General features: G+C 39.0%; 1 long non-coding RNA gene across 1 annotated transcript; it reads right to left on the bottom strand.

Moving 5' to 3' along the window:
* Window positions 1–201: 201 nt before the first annotated feature.
* Window positions 202–5,047, bottom strand: LOC121817996 (uncharacterized). The gene is made up of 3 exons (XR_006058110.2): window positions 4,915–5,047; window positions 3,453–3,566; window positions 202–2,348 (listed from the first exon to the last, which is right to left on the bottom strand). It is a non-coding gene; the product is annotated as an uncharacterized LOC121817996 (long non-coding RNA).
* Between the last annotated feature and the right edge of the window lie 794 nt (window positions 5,048–5,841).

Genomic DNA, 5,841 nt, shown 5'->3' with positions numbered 1-5,841 from the left:
TGAACTGTGGTGTTGGAGAAGACTCTTCAGAGTCCCTTGGACTGCAAGGAGATCCAACCAATCCATTCTGAAGGAGATCAGCCCTGGAATTTCTTTGGAAGGAATGATGCTAAAGCTGAAACTCCCGTACTTTGGCCACCTCATGCAAAGAGTTGTCTCATTGTAAAAGTCTCTGAATATGGGAGGGATTGGGGGCAGGAGAAGAAGGGGACGACAGAGGATGAGATGGCTGGATGGCATCACGGACTCGATGGACATGAGTTTGAGTGAACTCCGGGAGTTGGTGATGGACAGGGAGGCCTGGTGTGCTGTGACTCATGGAGTCACAAAGAGTCAGACACAACTGAGCGACTGAACTGAACAAGACTTCTCCATCTCCTTTTGAAGACAATGGGCTGCTTTTCTGGTTGCCTGATGTCCTCTGCTGGCATTCAGAAGTTGTTTTGTGGGATTTACTCAGCGTTCAAATGTTCTTTTGATGAATTTGTGGGGGAGAAAGTGGTCTCCTGTCCTATTCCTCCACCATTATGACCAACCCCCAACTTCTTAATAATTTTTTTCACATACATAATTACATCTAAGTCCTACAGCTTAACATACAAAGGTTTTCATGAGCAAACTTTATGTTTTAGTTATATTAAGCCAATTTTTGGTATAACAAATTATTACAGAATTGTTAATAGGTTCATTTTAAAATATTAAATCATGACTTCATATTAATATAAAGTGAACAAATATCAGAGAGCTAATTTTGCTTACTACCTGAGAAACATAAATTGGTTTCAGCTGATTTCAAGAAAAAAATCTGAGAGCAGATATATATAGAGGCAACATATAGAGTATCAACATGAATTTGTTTCATAGATGCAAAATTGGCTTCTTTTGTGGTGAAAAGGAAATCAATTATACTCCCATTGGGAAAAAAAAATCCTTCTCGTGTCTGCGGCCAACAGTCATTCACATTGACATCCACTAAATTGCTTACAGTATATGAAAGAGACTCCCCAGTTGCCCCTAGTACTAACCTCTGACTTTAGTGTGGGGCATTTGCTATAATTCCTACCCTATACCCCTGACAACCACTGATCTTTTTACTATCTCCACAGCATTGTCTTTTTCAGATGTCCTATAGTTGGAATCATGCAGTACCTAGGTTTTCAGATTGACTTCTTTCAGTTAGTGATATGAATTTGTCTCCTCTGTCTTCTCATGGGCTTGATAACTCATTTCTTTTTATCTTTGAATAATATTCCATTTTAGGGTGTAACAGTTTATTCATACATTTGTCTTGAAAGACATCTTGGTTGCTTCTAGTTTTTAACAATTATGGATACAGATGCTATAAACATTCAGGTACAGGTTTTTGCGTGACATAAAATTTCAGCACAGTTGGGAGTGAGATTGCTAAATTATATGGTAAAATTATGTTTAGTTTTATAGGAAACTATGAAGCTGTCATCTAAAAGTTGTACCATTTTGTCTTCCCATCCGCAATGGATGAAAGTTTCTCTGCAGCCTTGCCAGTGTTGTCAATTTTCTAGATTTTTAGTCCTTGTAATAGGTGTGAAGTAGTATCTCATCATTTTTTATTTTGCAGTACCCTAGTGACAAATGGTGTTGAGAATCATTTCACGAGTTTATGTGCCATGTGTATGTCTTCTTCCATGAGATGCCTGTTTAGATCCTTTTTTTTTTTTTTCTTTCACAATCAAGATTTTATCAGTTGTTTTGAGAATCAGTACAGAGACTTTATGGACAATTTGATAGCAATTCTTAGTGCACATTCAAAAAAAAATAAGCCGTGTGATTTGTAATTCATTTCTAAACAGATTTCTAGTGAATTTTCAGCTTAAGATTTGCAGACAAGAATTCCATAAGAAGATATCAAATAAAAATATCTTCAAGGATTGATAAACTGTTGCATTGCAAGTCTCAGTAATTTACATTGTAAGATCATACAACCTACATACTCAAATTTTCCATTTTTCACAGTACAGTAACAACATGATTAGGAAAAGTAGACTATCATGACCAAATGTGTTAAAAACATGTACATAGTCTGAGAGCAAGGGAGAGACAAGATCAGGGAGCAATTTTCTTTAAGAAACAACTCTACCAAAAACAACAATGGAGTAGAAGCAATTTCAAATGTTCAAGATTGAGGCACCATTCCAGATCAGCAGTGGCTTTTACAGCCGGCTAGTGGCCCTGGGGACACCTCAGACCTGCATGGTTCCTTTTTCATCACAGAGGAAGTTGTGAATCACCTCCTCCGCATCACTGTTTCTACTGCTCCTGCTGCTGCTTGTAAATGGGCTCTTCTAATGTCTGTCTCATTTTTGGAAGCCCTGAAAGAAGGTATGATTGGTTCAGCTAGTTCCCATCACCCAGATGCATTGAATTGTCTGAGACACCTAACCTATTAGGTTACAGGTCAGCCCATAACTGGCTCTGGGAAAGGCAACCACCACGGTCCACTTACCAATGACCAGGTGCTGAAGTCATGGGATAGGGTCCCCTGACTCTGAGAGGGGGCACAGTGCTTAAACAGACTAGTTTGGGATTTGGGGGCAAAGTTAGTCAGGTTTCCTCCAGGGGCAACCTCTCCCCATCACCATCCCTGTTAACAAATATTCCTCCAAAACACTAACATCTGAATAAAGGAATCTCTAAAGGAGAGGGCTGTCTGATAAAAGTGAGTTTCTGGTTTGAGGGCCTGTGCCTCCCTTAAAGGCCACAGCCCATCCCAGTATCCCTTACTCCAACAGAGCAAAGAGATTCAAGCTGTTATACTAACACTCTTTATCATGATGATGTGTGGACACTGTAACTTGGAAAGGAGCTACCAGTGGGATCAAGAGTGAAAAAGAAGTGCACTTTGGGTCTATTCATTCTGGGCATGGAATTCTTGCTGTTTTGCATTCTACATTCCATTTCTAAAATTCACTTAGCCATAATTTTATAAATATACATGCTTTATCTCAACCAGCATTTGTACAGGCTTTATCTTTGCATGTGTTCAGCTCCAAGACCCCATGTGATGTTTAGGTACCATTATGTAGAGGAGCTAACCAATAAGAAAAAATTAGTTCAAGGTGTCACAAAATTTGAACCACTATGGTATGGAAGGTCTCAGGGAAAAGTGGTGCTGTAGTGGCCTCCTCAAGTTATTTCTAATAGTTTGTGTGGATTTTATTTTGGGTATTTGTTGGTTTCCTTGTGTGTATGTGTGTGACTCAGAAATGATCTCTGACAATCATGCAATGTGAGCTGTAGTCTGTAGGTGGATGTTAACATCAAGGGTGAGGTGGATGCAATCTCATTTTGGGTATCTCATTTAAATAAGCTGTGTTTCCCCAAAAAAGAGATACAGCCTTGTCTCTAGAGCAAATGACATTTTCTGTGAATTGGAGCTAGCTTTCTGCCTCTAAGAGGTCTTTATAAATACTCACCAACTTCTTCTAGTTTCTTGAAGGACACATTGTCTGTGGAATAATTAACACAACCCTTCCTTCCTCCACCTGCAGTTGTGAGGAACATCCCCCATGGGGTCTGAAGCAAGATTCCTCAAGGGGAGAAAAAAAACTTGATGTCAGCCAAGTTTGTTCTGATCATGTTTCCGCTTTTCTTTGTGTATGTTTTAAAACTCACTTCACTCTTCGGTCACAGTATTTCATTGTTGCTGCTGCCCAGATCTTTCTAATCTCCATCTGCGGGCTTGTGCTTCCCAATAGAAACCACAGAGGCAAGTGTAATTAAAGTGCAGTGACATCTGATTTCACATGAGCTCAGTCCATTTTAGTTCTCACAATATTGGGGGAATGAATAAATCATGGTCTTCAAATTGCAAACAGCTACAACACAGAGTCTCAGGAGAGACAGTAACTAGGATTCAAAATGCTCTGAGCTATTTTTGGCAGCTAAGCTATTGCTTTAAAGACTCATTATAAACCTGGATATCATTCTCTTTCGGACATTTTGAAATGGTCCTGAAAAGTTCATCTTAGAGGTGGAGGAGTTTTATTAGATTCCCTTCTTTCATGCACAAGCAATCCACTCTTTCCTCAAGAGAAGCACTTAGAAAAACGTATCCTTCATCAGTGCCTGGTAACATTCAGGAATGTTACTCTTAGTAATTTATTATAAATTGGTAATTCATTGTTCTGACTTTCATCTAAGGGACCTGTCACGGAGGAGAGGTGGACTGTGAGTAGTTTTCTATGGGTCACCCTAAGGTTATTTGTCTTTAGTCCTAGAGACATGAAAGAGTTTCTGTCAAAACCAAAACCAAACATGTTTCTGGCAATCAGGCAGTTTGGGCACTTTGTCCAACCCTTCTGATTGAAATGACTATATTGTTGAATAAATATTACATTTTTCCTTTTAAATGCATTGATGGATGGAACTATTAGATAATTAGAATAGGGAAAAGGAGTCCAAAATGGCAGTGGCTAAAAGACAAGGAAGGGAAAAGCCCATGAAAATAGAACAGAGAAAGGTCAAAAGAAGGTCTGAGGACCGGAGTGAGGACTTCAGGTAGAACAGCACTCCTGACTAAGCCCAATTTGCAGAAGGCAGGCCCAGGGGGAAGGAAAAAGCATACAAAAAGAGGAGCCAAAGGGCTCTCTCTCTCTCTCCCTTGCGCTGGGGCACTCTTCTCTTCGTGTCTTTGGATCGACATGCCCTCATGCCTCGAAGATGGATTTTCCTGCTATCTTTTAAATAAAATAGAGCTGTAACACTGAGCTGAAACACTGATTTTTCTAACAGCCATAACATGGTCTGTTTTGAGACCTGAGAGCTATAACACGGTCTATCCAAGACCCCAGAGCTGTGACACACTGACAGGGCTTTAGTGTCTGTCACTCCAAATCTTTGTTGTGATGAGACAAAAACTGAGGAGCACACACTCACCTGACAGAACCAAAATAAGAAATCCAGAGACTCAAAACAAAGCTAGATGTCATTTTGAAGTTTTCTGTTGAAAATGATTGAGCTTCTTCATTGATGAGCACATAGATGAGAGGCCAGATGAAAATCTTGGTGACCACACCTAGAGAGAAATCTGCATAAGACTGGGACCCCAAAGGCCTGTGATGATAACCTTTAGGGTGAACCAGAAATAGATCCTAATAATTAAATCCTAAAAGGTAAAGCAAAGAAACTTACTTATCCAGACAGAGCTGGAAAATGAAAGACCCTCTCTTGGAAATACATAACTTTAAGATATCATACAAGTTTTCTTACTAAATTCAAATAAATAAGCTTTGTAGCCATTAAAAATCATAAGTAGATCATTTTATTCAAGGTGGTCCCAGGTTGGTAGTACCTTCAACCTACTGTGAAAACTAAAGGTAATTCCTCTTCGATGGGATTAACATCAGCCAAGCACTCAAAGAATTTCCAGACATAATGGTTCAAGGAAATAAGCTGCTCATAACAAAAATCACAAAATCTACAAAAAATAAGGTGATATCTGTGAAGACCAGCTGCAAAAAGAAACAGAAGAAAAAAATATGCAAAGAAAAGTTGAAAATACAAGTTAATAACAACAGATCACACAAAATGACTATGAAGATTTTTTGTTTGTTTGCTTTTTAAAAGAACATTCAAAATTAAAAAGCAATAAATGAAAGGAAAACTCAATGGAGGATTAACTAACAGATTAGATATGGCTAATGAAAGTGAAACTGGAGAGTGAAAAAGCTGGCTTAAATCTCAACATTCAGAAAACGAAGATCATGGCATCTGGTCCCATCACTTCATGGGAAATAGATGGGGAAACAGTGGAAAGAGTGTCAGACTTTATTTTGGGGGGCTCCAAAATCACTGCAGATGGTG

This window comes from Ovis aries, chromosome 25 (genome assembly GCF_016772045.2).
Source record: "Ovis aries strain OAR_USU_Benz2616 breed Rambouillet chromosome 25, ARS-UI_Ramb_v3.0, whole genome shotgun sequence".
Lineage (NCBI taxonomy): Eukaryota > Metazoa > Chordata > Mammalia > Artiodactyla > Bovidae > Ovis > Ovis aries.
This window is presented reverse-complemented; position numbering and strand designations above follow the sequence as displayed.